General features: G+C 38.7%; 1 protein-coding gene across 1 annotated transcript in view; it reads left to right on the plus strand.

The window, feature by feature from the left end:
* LOC124186843 (regulating synaptic membrane exocytosis protein 1) overlaps positions 1–23,701 on the plus strand; it is a 1,552,625-nt gene that overhangs the window by 15,889 nt on the left and 1,513,035 nt on the right. The window lies entirely within an intron of this gene.

A 23,701-nucleotide genomic window follows, 5' to 3' on the forward strand; every position in this document is an offset into this window, starting at 1 on the left:
GATCGTGTGTTCGGCACGTTTTTCTCCTCCGCGGTGATCCGGCGCTCCGCCTGCAACCTGTCGAATACTCCGCCACCGCACATATTCCTCACACGGCGTGGAGTTACGTATATAAGCCACGATACCTACCGCCGTCTTAAAAAGCGTTAACAATGTTTTTTGAAGTGGCGCCTGTGTCGAGTACGAGCAATAATCCGAATTCTCTTATATCTTGTCACCCATACGTTATTATCATTCAACATTTCATCATCCTCATGCTAGTTACAAAACGTCAGCTGATAAATATGTTGTATTCAAGAAATACTCCGCCCGTTTCCATTAACTTATATATTGTACAGGTGGGATCGAATTGTGTCAATATGACGACAGGAAAATTTAAGATCATCTACCAAGTCGGAACAGGGCTCCCGGAAAATCAATATGGTTGGTATTGCTTCGCCTCAGATTTTATTTCGGCTTTAAAATTATTTCCATTGATCAACGGTTACCAAACGCCATTTATCCTTGTTGTAAATGATGGTAAGAATCGCTTATCTACTATCACACCATACAGGATAATTTATTCAATACGGGCCGTAAGTGATATGCCGTTGTGAAATTTTGTAGTAGAATAAGCTGTGATATCGTACCAGAATTGGTTGATGTGTGTGAGACGCCACAGAGCCATTCGTCAATCATAAAATTTCGTAGCCGCGCAGCCCTCGTTACTAGTGTAACGAATTTCTTGTTTTGCCAAGCCAAGTACTAAAAACGCATCATAGGGAAGGACATCTTATAATAATATGAATGGTTAGACAGATAAAAATTGGCCAGGATTCGTGATGGAAGATGAAATAAAATAAAATAATAATAAATACTTAAAAATAACGCTTCTCTTTTGAAGGTGTCGTACGACAAAAGTAAATGTTTTTCCGTTCTATTGATTCGTCAGTCCTTATATAATGTTTATTTTAATTAATCTGATCATTGGTGTCAGAATTTCGTTACTTTCCCAACAGGGTTCGCAAATGTTACATAAGAAAAACAAATAAATAAATAATTAAAATTCTGTCTCGAGTCTTATACGGTCATTACATAGATGTTGATGATTTGACGAATACTGACCGACTGACCATTCTCGCAGCCTCACGATGATCGACACCACACGTATATGTGTAAACGTATACGTGTGATGTTCAGACTCTTACACTAGGGATGGACACAGCCCGAAGCAGTTTTACAATGAATGCATTACAATGCAAATTATCGTTCGGTTTCAGAAGATTATTTGAAATATTGGAAATTTACTAAATCAGCCAAAAAATATCGTCATATTCAGGGGATCCTTCGATAAGATTATCGTCAAAAATGACTGAAAAATTGATTTTCGGTTGTTTACGGAAAAACGTTCTTTAAACAGTGCCCCACCTGGGAAAAATTTGACATTGCTGAAATATTTTTACAACGTATTTTTTTGCCCGATAAAGAAATGTTTGAACTTATGACTGTCGTAATGAGTCCGTTTTTAGAAGTTTTCAAGATCCAACTTTGGATTCGTGACCAGCGATCCAAAAACCAATTGAACAACAATCTTTGCCGAAGTCCGTTGATTCGTCGATTATTGTTTGAAAGAAAAGAGCGCGACGTTAACGGGCTACCTGTGCGCCGTCATCGGTCAATAAGATTGCGGATAACTCTCCCACCATTTATTTTGACGTATACTCTAACCGTCTAGGTATTAAAATATCTATGGTTTGACAGTTGTCCCGCGCGAATCTGTTTGCCAAGCTATTTTTCGAACGATAGATTTGACAAACTGTGATATATTTTTCTTATGGTTTAAACTACTCCGACGTGAATTTTGAAGAGATCTGCCTCTCAAAATGAATCGAATCAGCACTTGCTCGACGTTGAATGCTACAGGTCCGGTCACGAAATGCGTGAAAATCACACGAATCCACGAACCAATAACACTTCGACAAGGCCACCCTTCGAAATAAACAGGCAAGTATTTGATGGAATGATCGGCGTTGGAGTGGGGTACTGAAATATGGAAAAACTCTGTACCGTAATGGGTATGAAAGGCATGAGTGTCAGTAGCTGCAAAAGTCACGTGGATCAGTTGACTGCGGCGACTAGAAGTTAGAAGCGAGAGTTTTCGAGAAAGCTAGAAAAACTGTTAGTAAAGCGCATGAAGTAATAGATCCTTCAATGAAGAGTGGGGTAGTATTTGATGTCGCAGTATCTTATGACGATACGTGGTACAAACGAGACGTTACATCGTTATATGGAGTAGGAACAGTCATTGACATCCTTACTGGATGGCGATCGATTACCAGGTACTCTCAACGTTCTGCCAGGTGAGTGTGGTTGTCGCAGCCCAACTACATGCTACTTCGCCTGATTTTGCAATGTGACAAAATGATCACAAATCGGAGTGCAGGAAAAACTACAGTAGCGACCGCAGTTGCTGAGTTTAATATGGAAGCGCTCGATGTGCAAAATGCAAAGATGTCAGTGATGCCCGTGAAGATGGCAGATAATGCACAAAAGATAAGCCAGTAACGAAATTCCATACGAAAGCATAGGCTGAATGTGAAGCAACGATGGAGTGCAAGGAAGCTAGACGAACAAGGAAGACAAGCAAGGGCAGAAGGGACAACGTATGGTGCCGGGGAATTCTAACAGCTTCTTCACAGGACTAATTTGCAAGCAGTCAGCCCCAAAGTTAAATGCAGGTGCGTTAGAAGAAGCGGAATGAGAAGAGGGTTGACCTAAGAACAGACACGCAGAAGCCGATTTGATACAAACTGGCATCGCGAAATAAAATTAAAGATCAATCAAAGCAGCGGTAGCCACTGACGAGCGACACATGATTTATCAATATTATTACTTACATTCTGATATGAATTTTGAACTCAATTCAAATAAATGGAATTAAAAACAAAACTACTGAATAATGAATTTTTTCCTTTTCGACCCAATTTTGTATGGTCTAAATCGATGTTAAAGTCAACTAAGCCTAAGTGCCTTATCTCTACGGTAAATTCTCATGCATACTTCATATTTGCTTCTTAGAAGGCCATGAAACGGTATTCATTTAATCGCATTTTTTTCAGAACTATGTTATCAGGTGTTCAAAAAATTCCTTGCGCATTAGGTTTCATTCAATCATTTTGCCCTTTCGCAGATATATTCTTAGGCATATTATCTTGAAATTGCTGCAGGCAGTTTTAGCTCCGGTCAATATAACTCATTTCCCAGCCTATAAGATACCAAAAATTGCAGCAAAAAAAAAAAAAAAAAAGAATCCAAACTTTTGAAATAATATTTTCAATCACTTAAAAATCTCTAATCGAAAATTCCCTGCTACAGTTTTTAGTCTGTGGTATTAAGTGTATCCACAAAAAATTTCAACCTTTTACAATGAAATCTAATGCGCAAGGGATGTTTCGAAGTAATCTTAGAAAAAATGCATAACATTGGAATTAATAACACTATTGAGCTGAATTTTGAATCAGATTCTAATTTTGGGATTTTAAATAAATGGTCCAAATTGCAATGAAATTGATCAAAAAATACGGAGCTTGTTTTTTCACTGCAGTGTCCCCTTAGGAACAAATGCATGCATGTTTGTCACTTTATAAGCGTGAGAGCCAATAACTCACGTATTTTTGGAGTGGATTGTTTTGAAACTGAGTGGAAAGAATTCATCAATACGTAATTCAAGAAACGCACCATGAATTGATGCAAGCATAAAACAGTCATCAAGATGCACGAGATGCGCTAAAGCATTTGGAGGTGAATTAAACGTCAAGGACTGTTATCGTGGTGGTAATTTGATGAAAATATTCATTTGTAATCATACGGCAAAAGTAGTGGGTAATAGTAAGTCATTTAATCAAGTTATAAAGTTAACTTAATAATATAAAATGATTTAAATTGTAGTAAACGACATAAAAAGAACGGAAAAATCTAATTCGACGAGTAATATTAAATTGTCGCAGAAAAGTGCGGAGTAGTGAGTCGAACGAAAATTTCCGTGGGCCCCGATCTCTGTACACGCTCACCTATACACAGCTCGTGTGATACACTACCCGTGTACACTACACACGCATACAGCTTGATTGAGTTGAGGCACTATAAGCAGCCGCGAAAGTTGAAAAATGTCGATCAATTCTTTGACTTGTGACCGATATGAAGATTCGGTGCTAAACATGCGATTCAGGTAAGTATTCGAACAAAACATGTGAAACTATCTATATTTATTATGATTTGGTAGATCATCGCAATAGCCATATGGAATGCTTATAAATTTTGAAAAACTGAGGATAACGATACGAAATGTACGCGTATAACCTAAAATTTATCATTGTCTACCTCTGACGAAAATATCTCTACCAAGGCATAATTGGAAAGCGATAATGAGATTCCTTGACGAATTACTTTGAATTACATTATTCGTTGCTCTGCTTTAGATTTGAGATAGAATGTTACTGTCGGACTTTCCGTCAAATGTTGGCAATATTTAGTTTAGCCATGTTGATTGATTTCTTGACCTTATGTTGAAATTATGCGTAGAGTTTTTGGGTGTTGAAGATCAATAAAGTAAAGAACAAATTTGACGTTCAGGCTGTAAGTGGGGGCCCTCTTCAAAAAACTACAATATAATAATTAAATACGATAGCATAAAAGTTATGACTAAATATTTTACTACAAAAAAATAAAAAAAAAAGGAAATCGAAGAATTTTTTTCAATGGTAGCAAGCATTTGAAATGTAAGTAACGATTGATCACCTTGAATTATGATGTGAAGGTTAACAATACCGTGTCATTATTTAGATGATGACCGTGCAGCTACTTTAAATTCAGATTGTTGTAATGGATAATACCTTGGCTGTGGAAACCTAATTTAAATCTTACCGTTGCTGCAGTTCAGTTTTTACCTCTGGTTGAAAAAGTTTCACCTCATCATGAGGTTTATCAAGTAATTGAACTTGAGTCTTGTTTGATGAATTTTTTTTGTAGAAGAATATTTAGTCATAACTTATATGTTCTAGTTTTCTGAGGAGGACTCTTACTCACGATGGAAACGTCAAAGTTTTTAACTTTATTGACCTTCGATATTGAGAAACTCTACACATATATTTCAGCTCCAATATTGCAAAAACAAAAATTGAATCGTTAAATATGTTAGCTAGTGGAGGAAAAACTTAAGGTAATTGCATTTATAGTTTATAGGGCATTCCACGCGAATTCGACCTGGGTTTTAACCATGACCTCTCAGATTTGGCGGGCGATTTTCTCTATGATTGTTCTCACTTTGAAAGGTACTCTGTTCTTTTTTTTTTTTTTTCATTTTTTCGTCTCAATTTGAATTTTCTACAATTTTAAGAATCGATTTTATCGACCCACTAAAATTAAAAATTTGAAAAACTTGTGAAAAATTCTGCGTCAGATATCAAAATTTTTAAGCTTGGACCCGTACTGGGCCGATCTTCCCTTCTTACTGTTTACAAGCTTTTTTTGAAAGAATACGTTGAAAAAATTAGAAGCCTAAGTCATTTTACGATGGATGGTTGCTGAAACATTTGTGTATCATATGGGATGTTTAAAAATTTTTTCAGATTATTCGGAACCATTTTACCATTTACTATTTTTTTTTTACTAGCAAAATAAACAAGAAAACATATCTCTTGCAAAGATCGAAATTTTTAAAAAAAATATATATGTGTGATATAGTATAAAATAATATGTATATGGTGTGATATATGAAAATGTTTCAGCAACCATTTATGGTAAAATAACTCTCGCTACTAATTTTTTTGTAGTGTTTTTGTCGGTAAAAGTTTGTAAACAATAAGAAGGAAAAACCAGTTCACTCCGGGTCCAAGGTTGAAAATTTCGATATCTGACACAAGATGTTTCAGAATCTTTTCAAATTTTTAATTTTGGTCGACTGATAAAATCGATTCTTAAAATTGTAGAAAATTCAAATTAAGACGAAAAAATAAAACAAAATAAAAGAACAGAGTACCTTTCAAAGTTAGAACAATCATAGAAAAAATCGCGCCCCAAATCTAAGCGGCCAAAGGTAAAATCCAGGTCAACTTGGCGTGGAATGTCCCTTGTACATCTCTAATCGGAAAATTGAATTTTATGAATACTAATAATCAAATCAACATTTGTGAAGTAATATTCCAAAAGAAATTGAAGAAAAAGTTGTGCTAGTTTTGACCGAGCTTGGATTATGTGACAGGATCTTTAAAGCGATTACACAACTTAATCGGCATGCCGAGAGTTTGCTGTACAATGTCACCAGTAACACTGTCGAAAGCTACAATGCTATCGTTATTATGACTAGAAAATGTAGTACGCAACGTAACATTACACTATCGCGTATAACAGTCGTGCTTCCTCAGAAGCGTAATGAAGATTTGTTATTAATTTTCTAGGTGAGGTACCTTGATCTTTCAAAGACTCTGCTGTGCCAGGTATAGACTGAACATAATTAAGATCTGCAGCTTATTGGCTTGATGGCTACAGCACGGCCTGAAGGTTCGAACGACACAAAAGAAATTCGGTAAGGACTTCAAAAAAGCACTGAGTTAAAAATGCACGAAATTGTACGAGGTGAATACAGCGAGACAACTTTGAGGGAGTCCAGAATGTGTACAGTAACAGCTCGAAAGTAGTGTGATGTAGGACGACTAAAGCCCAAAAGGTAATACTCTGCACGTATGGAAATGGGACAAAGATGATATGGAGTTCGTATACAGATATTTGAGATCATTCTGGATGATGGGGAGGCATAGCACAACGTACGACATGAGTTGCACATGATTTTCTGAATCTCATTTTCTTGAATTACAATTGATACGAGATATTGGAAAACAATTTTCGAAGTAACCGTTTCCTATTTTACAGGACCTCTGATCTTGAACCGTTCGGTACACGCTTGATTTTGAGAGCCTCATCAAGTTGACAGTACAAGAAGCAAAACATGTAGCATTGTTGAGTATAATTATGAAAGTAGTCCTCGAAATTGTCATTTTTGAATTTGAACCAGCTCTGCACCCGCTAGACCGGTTCCGAAAAAATTGTAAAAAATTGGTAGAAAATTTCAGTGTTCTAGTTCAACTAGAAGAGGCGCCTGCGAGCATAAATTCATTTTGAGCTTCGAAGTTTTAGGCAGAACCGATAATAATTATAATTACTGACTATGGAAAATCGATGTGAAAAAATGAAATACTACATTAGCATTTTGAACATTGTACGGGGAAATGAAGGAAGAATCATAGCCTCGTAGATTGTCACTCCTAAAACAATTCAAACTTTGGCAGGATGATACTTTGGATAATGAGAATAAAAAAATTGAGAAATGATTTGTAGTTTAATAAGAAGTCAATCAGTCATTATTGCCAATTCATACTCATTGGTCATTATCTAAAGTTGATGATCGATCATTGCAGTAAAGTGTTTTTGTTTATCTCCAATTTTTTTCTAGAGAATTTTTGATATGAGTTTATTGAAACTATTATCTCGACTGTTTGAATTTTTTTTTTTTTGTGTTATAGTATTTGGTATATTGTAGGCTGGGAAATGAGTTATATTGATCAGAGCCCAAATTCCTTGCAGCAATTTCAAGATAAGATGCACAAGTATATACTTTTCAACGCACAAAATATTTTCACGAAACCTAATGCGCAAGGAAAATCTTGAATACCTGAAAATATATTTATCCGATGAACGCGATTGACTGAATTCAGTTTCATTACCTTCTAAGAAGTGAACATGGAGTATGCACAAAATGAGTTATTTACTGTAGAGTTGAGACACGTTGCCTTATTGTTAGTTGACTTGTAAACATTGATTTAGACGACATGAAATTGGAACAAGAGGAAAAAACTCCATAATTAAATGATTTTCTTTTTTCTAATTCCATTTATTTGATTGAGTTCAAAATTCATCTCAGAATGTAAGTAATAATATTTGTTAGAATATGTGAAATATATATATGTGTACGCCTTATAATTCACTCATGCATATGTATGTATACATAGGCTTGTGTGATGAGCGTCGGTGTGCGTGTACGCCTATGTATGTTCGATCTCTCCCCTTTGTTCAGTAGTCCAGAGAGAGAGCTCTAGTTGGAAGTACACTCTGCTATCATACAAATATACTGTCTTTACTAAAAAAACATAATTATATACTTGCGTAGATGGTCTATTTTATCTCCCAAACATCAACAATATTGATAAATCATATTTTGCTCGTCAGTGCCTATTGCTGTTATGATTGATATTTAATTCCACTCCTCGTTGACAGTTTGTATCCAATCTGCTTCTTCGGGTCTGTTCTGAGGTCCACCTTCTTCTAACACCACTTCTTTCTTCAGAAATATACAATTTTCAATGAACTCACTCCGAGACATAAAGGCAAGGAAAAATCCGATTATTTTATTCTGGAAAGATTATTCGGACTAGACAAATATTTCAATAATATATTGAATGAATGAAAACAAACAACTAATATTCATCTAACCTCCACTTGAATCTACTATACAATGACGCACCTGAATTTAATTTTGGAGCTGACTGCTTACATATTAGTCCTGTGAAGAAACCGTTAGAATTCCTTGGCTTAATACGTTGTCCACTTCTGTTTCAGCTTTCTCCGCAGCGGTTTTTTAATTTTTATTGTTTGTCTGGCTGTCTTGGACTCCGTCGTTGCTTTTCTTTCAACCTTACGCTTTTGTTTGGCATCTCGTTGCTGGCTTATCTTTTTTGCATTATCTGCCACCTTCTCAGACCTCACTGACATCTTTGCCTTTTGAGCATGTTGCGCTCTCATGTTGAACGCAGCAACTGCAGTTGCTACTGCTAATTCTATTCTCTTTTTGAATATGAATATCTCTTTTGGGCATTTTTGTCAGATCAGAGAGTGTGAGCTTTTGTTAGCATTCTGTGTCGCACCTCGGGCATATAGTACTAATAGATCATTAGTTTACAGGCGTTCGCGCAGAGCCTTCAGCTTTTCGACTACTCTCGGGTTGAGCTTTAGTCGCATCTTTTCATGGCTCTCCGGCGCTTTCCCGTTAACCACACTTCCGTTATAGAAACATCATGAATCTGGTCCAGTGGTGCATTGCTCATGCTGAGGGTTCCTGTCGGTTGAGACGCGGTGGCTAATCATTGCATCTATTGCTCGTTTCATGGCTGTTATATTAAGAATATTTTTTACAGTGGCATTTTTGTAATGATTATTAAGGATATAATCGTCGTCTTCTTGAGTATGCCTACACCGCGTTCCCCGAGTGTCATTCCTTTCATTGTCCATTCTTTGATGAGCTTTCAGAGTCCGATACTCATTCCGTTTGCGATGTGATTCACACACTCCTCCTTTGTGACGGGTACGTTGTCTTTTCTTGGGGAGGTATTCTTCAAATGACTGAATGTCTTTGCGTCTTCTTCGGATAGAATAGTCTTGTATTCTATCTGGTTCTTCTCAACAGACCTACTGCATAAATATTTTGCTGCCTTCGTTTCCATCACACCAGAGGATCCGCTGTAGCTTTTACTGAACTCTGATTTGTGACCATCTTGCTACACTGCAAAATCAGGTGAAGTAGCATATAGTTCGGCTGCGACAACGACACTCACTTGGCAGTATTTTGAGAGTACCTGGTAATCAATAGCTAGTCCAGTCAGGACGTCGATGACTATTCTTATTCCATTTAACAACGAAAGGACTCGGTTGTAGAACGTACTCTCGTAAGATACTACGATATGAAGTACTGTTCCACTCTCGATTGAAGGATCTATAACTTCATGTGCTCTCTGACAGCTTTTCTCACTTTCTCGAGAACTATCTCTTCCAACCTCTCAGTTTCTGCAGTCAACTGGCCACGTGACTTTTGAAGCTATTTACACTCATGCCTTTCCTACCCATTACAGTACAGAATTCTTCTATACTTGAGTGCCCTAATCCAACGCTGATCATTCCATCAACTACTCGCCTATTTATTTCGAAGAGTGACCTAGTCGAAATGCCTTTGGTTCATGAACTCGTGTAATTTTCACCCACTTTGTAACCGCAACTGTGGCATTTAGACGACAAGCTTCGCACAGAATCCTTTTTGCTCTCTTACCTGTACGACGAAATAGGTGATTTTGCATTTACTACAGGTAAAGTTCCCAAAAAGTCCGGTGAACCAGGGAGAATCTATGAACAAAAACTCGGCTTTGCCTTCAGTTTGAGAGTCCTGTTTCTCTGGAGTACACAGCATGTCGAACAAACTGAGTTCCCCAAAGCTCTCAGTTGCCTCACACTCTGCCGGTTTACCTGGATCTGAGATTTGGGGTGATCTCACTCGAGATGGTCCAGCCACTGCGTCAATTTCCATATTTTGAACTACTGTTGGAGAAAGATTAGTATCGAGAAGAGGAAGGTTGGGGTTAGGTACAGCAGAAGCCGGAAGAGGTCCATTTTTTTGCAAGTGATCTGATTTTTCAGTTGACCGCTTCTTGAAAGGATGCTAGTGAGTGCTGATTTGATTCATTTTGAGAGGCAGATCTCTAAAAAATTTACATCGAAGTAATTCAAACCACAAGAAGAGCTTGTCACAGTTCGTCGAATTTATCGTTCGAAAAATAGAGAACACATTCACCGGGAACAACGACTGAACCATAGATATTTTGTACCTCGATGTTTAGCGATTATGTCAAAATAACTCGTACGAGAGGCATCCGCAGTTTTACCGACCGATGATGGCGCACAGGCAGCCTGTGAATTTCGCGCTCTTTTATTTTCAGAAAATAAAGCAACGGATGTACGGGCTTCCGTGGAAATTGGTAGGCAATTGTTTTTTGGATCGCTGATCACGAATCCAAAGTCAGATTTTAAAAAATTTCAAAAGCGAATTCATTGTGACAGAGTTACGGGTTTGAGGTTTGATTTGACGAGTGGTTATTGATTCGCCTCTATACCCACCCAAGATGTTATTCAGGTAATTCGAGTTCAGTCTGGTCGCTGTTCTCAATCTAGAGATGATGGAAGGACTAACAATGAGATGGAGAAGGTATACCCTTTGTATGAAGGCTTTATTAGAACTGAGTAATGTGTAATTGCGTAACGAGGTGATTTGGATTAAGAATAGCTAAAACGATTATTTGCACTAGCACTGAGGTTGAACTTGGAAGTTGGTATTGAAGTTGATTATATGAACGTTGGAACAGAAATAGAACCGAGGTGAAATGCAGGAGTGGACGAAAGGTGCGCAAATCCAGAATGGTGAGGAATAGAATTAGCAGAGTCGATAAAAAGCGAGTGACGTGAGCCAAAATGGAAATAGGAGAACAAAAATAAGACGATTAGGTTACTTCAATGATCGTGGGAGAGTGACGAGATAAGGGAGACGTGTAGCGATACGCTGGACGTAACAGCTATTTTGTCACTTTTCGAAAAAAAATAGCAAAAATCAGTTATTTTTCGACCGTTATACTAGATGATCCCATAACTTAGAAATAAACTGAAAAGTAAGTCCGGGAAGTATAACCTCTTAGGAGTAACGTGACCAAACAGTCTGAAGCAAAAAGTACAAAAAAAAAAGAATACCACAAACTACTCTTCAAATGCCAAGAAACCGCGGCAATCCGAGGAAGCCTTAAAGCTCGAGCACAAACTGTAGAAAAGGCTCACAAAATGTAGCAAAAGTTCAACAGAATCTGCCCACGTAGTGGGCAGCAAATGTCAGAAAATGCCCATCTACTTTTCAACATAGGACTATAAACAACATTACAGATTTGTTTCATAATTATGTCGTTAGTCGTGCGTGCGTATGGTACTGTAAGATCCATATGTCCACCAAATATCACAAGCCTACCGTACCCGATTCCCACACTGAGAAAAAAAAGTTATCGAGTTGAACAAGAAATTTGTTTGACTTCTAATTTATTTGGATCGAACCATTTTTCACTCAGAACAACTACTTTTTGGATTGAATGAAAATATTGATTTATTGCTATGAATGCTGTATGCTTACGAGTTTAATGTATTTTGAACAAGTACATATTTATTTCGTAGGTTTAAACTGGAAATTTCGAAACGACAACTTCGCTTGGATTAACAAACCTCATGTAATTCGTGAAAGAATAGTACTTTAACCCCTTAACACGTCGATTTAAAAGTACCGACAAATTGGAAACAATAATCCCACGCTTGCTGAAATATTAACGTTATTGCTAGATAATATATTTGGCTACTATGAGCAAAGAAATCTATAACATATTGAAACAAGAATTTGTTTCACACGACAGGTTTTGATATTTGTTTAAGAAAATTATATTGTTCATCAGATTAGACAAACAAATTTCATTCAAGTAAATGAGAATATGTTTCAGTGGAACCAAGAAAGAGTTCTTGAGTTGTTATATGCACTACATTTAATTCAAGTTATTGACTAATATAATGAAATATAACTTTTCTCACTTTTAAATAATGATGCGTAGTTGAAAATTGCGAACATACACTTCAAATTTATTTCAAGAAATCTCGATAACATTTTATACGCGCTTGCAATAAATGAACCATTGCTTCTACAAAATGAACATTATGTCACTAAAATAGAATCTTTGTTGATTCCATAGTCTTCTAATTTCTTGATGTGCATATTTTACCTTTTTCAACCGTGATGATAATTCGTTCGAAGTAGTACCAATTTCAGTCACTAGATTTCCCGCTTGAAAAGTAGTTTCGACGATGTTTATATATCTGAATCCTTCGCATTACATTGATCTAGATTCATACAAATCTGCCAACCATATGTGATGCGATATGTTGGCTTATGGTTTTGATCCAATCATGTTTTTCAGAAACTATTTTGGAGTAATGCTACTACATTTGTTTGGTGGCAGTCAATAACAATAACATATCGTATTAAAAAAAAAAAATTATCTTACCCAGAAAATTTACACTACATTTATATATACTAGAGCAGTACATGTTTGTGTTCGCAGAAGTGGTATAATACTAAAGGATCATTGAATTATTTAAATACCATTTTAATTTCAATACGGAGCTAGTCGTTGTGATTTTAGTTTTTTCTGTACAATGCCATATCTTCTTTGATCCTAAGGAATATCCCACTGGTTCTTGTTAACATTACTTGAGTGAAGAGAAAATTTGTTTTACGTGAATTATCACATCCTCGATGCCCAACGCCCCTGAATATTAGTATGATTTTACATCACCTGTTCCATTCCATGAATTGATATATTTTTTTCACATACTTATAACTTTTATAATTTCGTTTTGAGTAGTACTTATATTTGACTTTGAATTTCAGTATGCATTGCATGCACACGGTTTCTTTAATCTTCTCACCGTTTCGAGATACAGTTATTCTTGTTTATGTTAACCTTTGTGACGTGGATTTTTACCGTCCTTTGGCTATTCAGAGAAATGGTCGATAACTTACCGCGTACACGATAATTTGGCGGCCCGCGATGTAGCTGGAAAAAATGTGATCTTATAAAAGATATCGCGAAATTCTGTTGGGCGCCTGGCGTGATTAACACGCCTTGAAACTGTTAATTCACTAGACCTCGGGAACTTACTCGGTAGCTGAGTACCGCCGAGAGGGAAGGGGTAATATTTGAAGAGAGAGAGAGAGAGAGAGAGACTCGAAAACCGCAGGCTATTTAACAAAAGAAATGAAATGAAATACTATATTTTACAATAGTGGTGACACAAAAGCAAAAAAATAATTCACGATTCGCTCTTCGCGATTCAAAACGATACAATATGAAATTATTCGTAACTTACGCTATTTCTTAAGCTATTGAGCTTGCAGCTCCCTAAATAAAATCTACCTCCCTATTTACAAAATATCAATACGCAACTCTTAATTCGCATCGTAGAAATATTTACGTCATAGCAATAATTGCTGGAAACTAAAAAGAGAACTAATTTCTCGACGGTGCGCCGCCGGGCTACCTAACAGACGGCGTCCACAATCTCACCCGAGATCTTACCCGCCTCGGAGCTTCGACGCTGCCACGAGTTTCCTTAAGGTGCTTTTGAAGAAGCGCTGTACATCTTGAAAACACGGAGAGCCAAAACTCCTATACCGCTGAATCGATCGCAACGAAACTTGGGCAACTGATGCTTTATTTTGGCAAAAAGTAGAGCAAGAGTTTATTTTTTCAAAATTTTGAAAATCAAATTACAGATCTGTTACCACTCACACAAATTGAAAAAATTTTCACAGTTGCACTGAATGGATAGAACTATCTGGTATGATGCCACTCGACGCTGCTATATCACACACTTTGAGTCCAGTTCCATAAGATTTGCAAGTAAAATTACGAAATAGCAGCTGATTAGGTTTTCAATCACAAAGAAAACCGACGTCGCATTTTTGGCGACATTTGTTATCGACCTTACACGCATGTCGGTAATTTTTTACCGACATTATACGCATGCATTAACGGCATCGGTAATAATATCGGTAAGAAATGCCGCATAAATAAGATTTCGGTGTTCTTCGTAATCAAAAACCAGATCAGCTGCCATTTAGTCATTTTACAATCAAATCGTACAGGACTGGGCTCAAAGTGCGTGTTTCATTAGTGTCGAGCGGCATCATACCGGATACTTCGATCGTGTTGGTGTAACAGTGAAGATTTTGCCAATTTCGGTGAGTTGTAACCGATCTGTAATTTTCTTTCCAAATTTTGAAAAAATAAAAAGTTGCTCCACTTTCTACCAAAATAAGGCATCAGTTGCCCAAGTTTTGTTGCGACCGCTTCAGCGGTGTAGGATTTTTGGCTTTCCGCGTTTTCGAGATACATAGCGCTTCTTTAAAAGCCCCTTGAATCTAAAATTTATAATTTAAATTAAGATAAATCTTATTTTCTACTTATTTCGACTAAACAGCATCCACAGAGCTCAACCTTAGTTGAACTAAACCAAGCAGATTTGCATAGAACGAAACCGCAATCTCAACTATACGCAACTTAAACCCAACTCCAATAAACGCCATCTTAACTAAAAGAAAATTTAACTAAGCTCAAGCGCAACTAAACGTAACCTTAACTTAACGCTACCGCAAAGCATCCAAAATCAAACCTTCTCGTCATCCTCGAAAACGTCATTTAACACTCCATTTCGGCTATTTGCGATTTACTCGAGAGGCGACACTGAAAAACCCGATAACGCGGCTCGACCCGGTACAGCGGAATTCGGCTGTACGCAATTTCAAAAATGAGAAAGACGCAACTAAAACCCGTGACTCTATTCAACTTTCTCAAGGACTCAGAATTTACTCTATTCTATTACACGTAGCTCAGACTACGGTCACCGAGCAAGAAAATCGGCAAAAAAATTTCAAGTACTCCGATAACGCAACTCCTAGATGGCTATCCATTCCTCGACAAGCCGTTATTTAGTGAATCCCGAAAGTCGTTCGCGAGAATATCAGCAGTGCTTACCGGTCCACACCCACGTAACCCTCTTTCATCCCCGTCGCAATTTTTTAGACGGCTCCATTACTTCGCGAAATTCCCAAAACGTGACCATCTATTACGACCGCCAGAACTAGAATAATCTCAAAGATTGAGGACCTGCCGCAAGGCGGATCTCAATACACTATTCCCCGCGTGATGTCATACTCACAAGAATACGCAATAATCGATGCATCATCGATTTCATCGATTGCGCAACTCGACGCGCATCATTAGTAGCATCGCAACGCAGAATTTAGCGCTAGGTTGCAATTTCGTCCTCTACGCAGCTCCATGATGTCTTGGTGGTGAGCGTGGTGCTCCCTCGTCGCTAGTTGGTCCGTCGCAAATTCGATGGTCAATTGTTTGCAGGGTGAAGGGGAAAGGCTGTAGCGCGCCGGCTGCCAGTGGGAATCGGATCCGCCTTGGATTTCCGCGACGCGAGGATCTTCGTTGGCTTCTTTTCCGCAGCTTCGACATCCTGCCTTCGCAATCGTTGCTAGTCCGCCATGCCACAATTTTCTCGAATTCGTTGCCGACTTCCTGCCTGATGCCGTTGAAGCTCGAAAAATAATTAAAACAAAAAAAAAAAACTGAAATATCTTTCGCTATTCGCTGAAGTATCCCCTTTCTTAGTTCCGGATACGTGTCTCCAGTTCTGGCGCTCTTTTATACATACTTCGCGACTAAATCCCGGAAACCCCCTAATTTTGATTCCACTGAAGGTTCAGGGAGCCACTTGTAACGGGCATCAAAAATGCCACGTTACACCTTATAGTCAAATAATATTAACAGCAGTCTGAATCCAAACAGACTACGTGCGTTTGCGGAACAACAGGACCACACCAGAGAACGAGTGGTGTTCTTTAAATATCACAATATAATGATCAAAGCATCTTCTCTTTTGCAATGCCTTTTATGAGTGACTATTTATCTCATCAACATTTGAGCAAAAACTGTTAAGCGTCAAACAACAGTTTGTCAGGAGCAAACCAGGTACCCGAAAATCATCTTTATGATATTTTCTGACATGCGGGAACTGGCGTGCACGCGCAGCGTAATAAAATCTTTTTTAAGTTGTGTCTGTTTGAGAAATGTCGACCGAAGGCCAGAATAGGTTATCTTTGTATATATGATGCAAGTACGGAAATTCGCACCCGCACCCGTGGGAAAAGCCGAAGTGGGTGCAACTAACCCACTACATTGGACCCAGAGAGCGAGGGTAATTTAGCAAGAATAAAAAGGCGCAAAATATCATCTTAACATACGTAAATCTTCCGTATTGGTCCTCTTCCCATAAAAATGAAAGGAACCAATTATGAAACATGTTAGAAAACTGCACGCTAAAGAATGAGAACGTTGCAGTATGCAGAATCAGGGCAGCTCAATCAAATTCTTTGAATAGAGTAGTTCACCCAAAATACTTTGAATAGAGCAGTTCAACCAAGTCCTTTTAATAAAGCAGGGCTAAACCGTCATCCAAATAGAGCAGTTCTTCGAAACCCTCTAATCAAGGCAGTTTGACTAAATATTTTTTCAATGAGTACACTTCTTCGTGAACCTTCGATCAGAATAGTTGATAAAATCTCTCAGAATCAAGACTAGTAAATTAATCCTAAAAAAATTCCGTACTCATCGTCTTATTCAAATAGAATCGTTTTTATCATAATAATCCATCATTATAATTTCGATTCAACTGAAATTTAATTACCCTTGTTATCGCGTTGAGTTCACATTGTGAGTTAGCAAAATTTATTACCTTTAATGAGACTGAATCAAACTGGCAAATTTACACAACTATCTCAGTACCGATTTTAGTATATCCACCGGCACTCTTTTTGGCATTGATGTGTCTTGGGTGTACCTGATCTCTTGAGTTGTTATCTCAATCCTAGTTACCTAATCCACCAGCATCCGATTTGGCCTTGGTGGATTATCCTTCTTTTTTTTTGAAAAAACTTCCATAAAACCCCACTGTAAGTGCGAAGGAGAAGGATTTCTAAACAGAGAAAGACTTCTACGAAGAAGAGGTAGAGCTGGCAAAAGGGTTGAATGTCGTAATCTCCAAGCAATCAAACGGGAAGCTCATTTTAGAGAATTTTATTCTACAGCAATGGAATCCAGCCAAGTCAAAGATGAAACAGAACATATTGAAATACAAGAACAATTTGAAATTGCGGAGAATAATGACGTATTCCGAAGTGCTAGTATAAATAGTGTATACATGACAGTTCTGGACCATACAATGGCGCGCTCCCCCCTAGCTCCCCCCCTCCCCCCCCCCCACCGCCGCGCTGATCATTTTCGCGGTTTGCCGCAAGATGGCTATTTTCATAGGATTTGACACATACACACACACACACAAAATAATTCCTGTCGAGACTTGTTTGGCGCTGGAAAGCCGTGCATGAATCGGATAGGGTAAAAACCCGCTAGATCTATTGAAAAAATTCCAGAAATTATATATTATATTTAGTTTTCTTATTCCATTCTGAATTATCATATTCTAAATTTTAACGAGTAAGATTACACATATTATTTTCAATATCCATATTGATTAAACATATACTTCTCGCAAAAATTAAGGGAACAACAAAATTTTCGCAATTTTTTGGTGATTTTCAACAGGCTGTATTTCAGTGAAAAATGGTCGTGCAAGAAATAAAAAAACCAAGCTTTTGAAGCTTGAAGACTCTAGTTTTTGAATTTTTTGGTTAAAAATTTTTCGAAGCACGATTAGCCATGCAATCCTTGGATCAAGCACGTAGAAAAAATTTTCATAATTTTTTACACTTTTTTTTTCGCTCTACGGGCATGGAAAAATTTTTCCGAGCTAAACCAATGCATAGGTCGCATAGCCTGTTTATTCAGCTTCAAGATGCTTTTTTTTAAACCTCGATACAACCATTTGTCTTCGAGATATCGAATTTTGAATGCCAAAGGATCCTTTTTCACTCAACTGCCGATATCTCTGGAACTACTGGTCCCACAGCGAGCCGAAGGGCAGTTTCTTTTTCTGCAGAAAATTTCCTACAAAAATCTGTCAAGGTTGATGTCAAAAACAATTTTTTTCCACCTGTAGCGTTAACGTGAAAAAAGAGCAAAAAAATGCCATTTTGCCTTTTTTTGGATAATTGACTGTATCTTCGTCAATATTGGGGGGAAAGCTTAGGTTAGAAGAAAATTTTACAGCCTAATGTACCCCAAAGGTCCCTCTAAATCGGTAGATCGATCGGTTCAGCGGTTTTCCTGGACCGATTGATTGAAATTTTGACAAAATTAAGAGAACAAGGTTCCTTCAGAAACAAAAACCTTGTTCCCTTGATTTTTTTAAGATTTCAATCAATCGGTCCAGGAAAACCGCTGAACCGATCGATCTACCGATTGAGGGGGACCTTTGGGGTACATTAGGCTGTAAAATTTTCTTCTCACTCAAGCTTTTCCCCCAATATTGACGAAGATACAGTCAATTATCCAAAAAAAGGCAAAATGGCATTTTTTTTGCTCTTTTTTCACGTCAACGCTACAGGTGGAAAAAAATTGTTTTTGACATCAACCTTGACAGATTTTTGTAGGAAATTTTCTGCAGAAAAAGAAACTGCCCTTCGGCTCGCTGTGCGACCAGTAGTTCCAGAGATATCGGCAGTTGAGTGAAAAAGGATCCTTTGGCATTCAAAATTCGATATCTCGAAGACAAATGGTTGTATCGAGGTTTAAAAAAAAGCATCTTGAAGCTGAATAAACAGGCTATGCGACCTATGCATTGCTTTAGCTCGGAAAAATTTTTCCATGCCCGTAGAGCGAAAAAAAAAGTGTAATAAATTATGAAAATTTTTTCTACGTGCTTTATCCAAGGATTGCACGGCTAATCGTGCTTCGAAAAATATTTAACCAAAAAATTCAAAAACTAGAGTCTTCAAGCTTCAAAAGCTTGGTTTTTTTATTTCTTGCACGACCATTTTTCACTGAAATACAGCCTGTTGAAAATCACCAAAAAATTGCGAAAATTTTGTTGTTCCCTTAATTTTTGCGAGAAGTGTATTATTATTCCAAAATTGACTTATACCAATGTTTTTACAGTACCACTAATCGGATTATATTCAACAATGTGGTCATGCAAGATCATGCAGTAGGCTGAAGTGTGTGGTGGGAACGCAATGCTAGAGTCGAATTCCAATCGAATGTCCACAGGTTTAGTTTTCAATGTTTCGTTCTGCTTGGAGCAATCGATGTCGATAAAGGGAGCTTGGTTTATGAATACACGCTTCGATAGTAAAGGCTCAGTTTCTTTGTTATAGTAGGTCATTTGAAACCGAACATACGTATTATGGAGAATAGCGTATTGATTATTGTATGTATCAAAATTCATGTTACCGTAGGGATAGCACTGTGAGTTAAGTAAGAGTTTTGCATCTCGTCGATGTCTTGACTGACCATATATGCCGCGTTGTTGATGGGAGAATGGGATACACGTACGTTTCCCAAGCACGAAAGCTCATGGATATGGCCGGATTCTTAGCGATGTAGTTGAGTAGCTGGATTTTTGGTTTATCTGCCAGTTTCATGTAGGGCAAAAACCACTCGATTTCATTTAGGGCGATTTTAGAGTTTTCCGTGATCGAGGCCGGAATCACGGCATTTGAATCGGTGTTGGAACGTGTGAGAATTAACTCATGTTCAGCATTGACCATGACTCGACGATAATCTTCGGCGAAGCCTAGCACATAATTTAACGGTAAAACAACATCGAAATTTCCAGCGGCATCGGTTAGTTCCTTATCCCCACTCAACCACCCGGTATTCTCCAGACTATATTGCTGGCCTGGACTCAAGGATACTTCACCCTTCATAGTGCCGGTGATGCCAACATTTTTATTCCAATCAATCTCTACACCGTTCAACTCATAGCAAACTTCCTCAAACAAATGGTAAACGGCCATATTAATCAAATTCCTAACCGTCACTGCAGCCACACTATCATCCTTTGTGATTTTGCCATGAATATGTAGAGAGCTTTTACTGAGCAGTAGACACAAGTCTTGATGTTGAACAACAATATGGATTTCATCATTGTTCTGGAAGGTGAATGATGCAAACGGCTGATGAGCATGAATCTCAGAGTGCGCAATCGATTCGTAGAATACAACAGGTTTCTGTATTCTTATTATTTCTTCCATGGTAACACACACAGGATGCAGCGAACAAAATTCCTATTTTCCAAAATTTCCACGTAATCGAAGACCCAGGCTCTGGAGAAACCGAACATTCAGAGGTGTCAGTCTCGTGGGCGGTGTAAACGTTGTCAGAGATGTTGGGCGACTGATGATTTTTGACCATGACGTCTGACTTTTATAACTGTTGCCCAACTCCCTCGTCTTAAACACGAATCCCATTATTTAAGTGATTTCACGTGTAAACGTACAGTAATCGTTCGGCTGCGAATATTAATCAGCTCGCTGTCTTGAACGACTATTCTCAGCTGTAAATGATGTATCGACTATACGGCGATTGGCAGGTAAATGACGCTGGTGGGCATCAATCTTATATCCCGATGGAACGGTTGGGAAAAATTCGTGAATCGTGTGAGCTCGAGGCTCGTTCATGTACGCCCCTGTAGTTATGCTACACTCAACGCGTGAAGTATTAACCTTCAGTATGGCTACGGGGGATTCACATTTACGAGTAACGTTTCGTGATAGGTCAACCGCCGTAAATCTCAATAATCGGCCGATGGAATCTTTGGGCTCAAAGTCTACCACATCATTCCACGTGACTTCACTGTTCAGCTAGTTGTTGTCGGCTTTCAGACTAAGGGTGGTGTCGGAGGGTAGCTCCTTACGCAGAAAATTTTCAATATCCTCAATTTCATAGCTTCCGGTGAGTATCGTGATGCTCTCTTTACTGTTGTCCGCTTGTTTCAGGTAAAATTGATTACTCGTCTCGTGAATATTGGGTATTGAATTGAATGTCAGGAACTCGACGAGACAGGAAACATGATTCTTATCCGGTGATAATTCGATTGGGCGGAAATATTGAGCCTCCAGCACGGAGGATGAGCCTGACAGTGTTAACGTCAACGATTCCGACATGACTAATGCTTGCTCATGTAACACTTGTCTTTTCATAGTTGTTCGCTGAGAAATTTAAGACACAAGTGGCCGCAAATCACAGTGTCATATTCCTGACACCTCTTATGATTGTATTCAACGCTACCAACACTGAGATACCTCATCAAGTCTTCAGGCGGTTTCAAATCACCAAAACTATCGATATACACGAAATAGTCACCATTTTTCTTGCATGCAACTCAATGTGTCCCTGGACCGTTTTCATCGTGTAGATTAATAATTGCGGATTCTCGCACTTTTGGTCCTGATTTCGGCAGATCATTCCGCATGAAAACACCACGAAAATGTGAAATTTTCATATTTTCAGCGTAGTTGCGTAGATCAGTGTTGGTGAGAGCTCGGTGTGGTAGCTTTATTAGTTTTTTGCCGGACGTAAGTACAGGCACATTCCGCTGCACTAGGGTCGCGGGTATAATCCCTTGCCCAAAGCAATGGACTCCATTGTTGTATTGTGCCGTTTGGCCTCGTTTAACCGATGTTTTGTTGACACTAGCTTCGTTGACAGCTTTAGCTACACCCGTAGCACCACCCGCTAGAGCCCCGGTAGCGCTATGACCGGCCAGAATTGGAATGACAAACGGCAGGATGCTGCCAATTTTATCACGCACAGGTATAACGCGAGGCATACGAACATTCTTTCCAGACCCACGCGCAGCCGCACGAGCACCAGCCAACGCCAACTCGACGGCTTTATAACCCGGTCGCATGGGGACCTTTGCTGCTGTGGTGATGGATTTAAGATTCACAGTTCTCTTCCGCTGTTTTCTCTTCCCGCCCGTTCTAGATTTGTTCTTCACAGCCGCTCCAAGTTTTGACCGCTTTGCAGCTAAACCCATTCCGAGTTTAGATTCAGCTTAGATGGTGTTTGTGACTCCCCAGGCTACAGCCTTTTCACCCACACTAGCGTCCTTGGCCAAGACGCGATTCCACGCCTTCTCAGCGAGCGCTTTGTCGGCAGGATTTCTCGCTGCGATATCGCGATTCTTTGCGTATGCAATGTCGTGGTCTTTACACGCCGCATCCAGCGGATTTATCCCCAAATCTCCACGAGCTGACCTATTGGCTAATTTCGCTCCAGGTCCGCAGTACTGATACCCTGGCACATGCAATTCAACCGGGAGAAGATTGATGATTTTATTCAACAAACCACAACCGCGTCTCTTCCGCGTGCACGTCCTCATAGTCGAGCAACAACCAACGAGACTTCTATAGAAGGAAGAATTTATATACCGTCATCTTAGTTCTCGTTGTCATGCTAACGAAGCATCATGAGATTTCAAGATCAGCCCGATAAACTACCTATCGCGAATTCCGATAAAATGATTCGACGTGTTGAGAGGAAGATTCAAAAACGACATGGAAAATTGCTGTCAAATACCGTGAGAGCAATTTTTTGCGGGCCATCCAATTGCCGTAAGACTGAAGCTCTTCTCTCAGTCATCGCCCACGGCAATATATTGCAATTCTAAAATGTTTACGTCTATTCAGAATCTCTCATCCAGCCAAAGTATCAATTTTTGCAAAAGTTACTAAAGTCCGTGCAGGGAGTGGGTTATTTCCCGTTTCGCGAGAATAATGAGGTTGTGAAACTGCAAGATGCTCGCCCCAACTCTGTTATGATTTTTGACGATGTGGCTTGTGAAAAGCAAGATAATATCAGAGCATACTTCAGCATGGGCAGGCATCGCGATATCGATAGCTTTTATGTAAGTCAAACGTATGCGCGCATTCCAAAACACCTAGTGCGTGACAATGCTCACTTATTGGTGCTATTCTGGCAGGATGATATGAATCTGATACATATTTACAACGATCATGTGAAAACAGACATGACGTATCAGCAATTTAAAGACTTTTGCTCGGCATGCTGGAATGATGACAATTACAGTTTTACCGTAATTGACAAGGATAACGAAATCAATAGGGGGCGATATAGGGAGGGGTTTGACTGCTTTATAAGCATAAACTTACATAAACTTGCACAGTTTCATCACAACAATTAGGTCGGCAACATGTAGAGTGCCAAGATTCGTAAGCATAGCGATATATTTAGTGAAATATTGAAAGCATCCGATGTCATACGGCGAAAGC

The sequence above is a fragment of the Neodiprion fabricii genome, chromosome 7 (assembly GCF_021155785.1).
Source record: "Neodiprion fabricii isolate iyNeoFabr1 chromosome 7, iyNeoFabr1.1, whole genome shotgun sequence".
Classification (NCBI taxonomy): domain Eukaryota; kingdom Metazoa; phylum Arthropoda; class Insecta; order Hymenoptera; family Diprionidae; genus Neodiprion; species Neodiprion fabricii.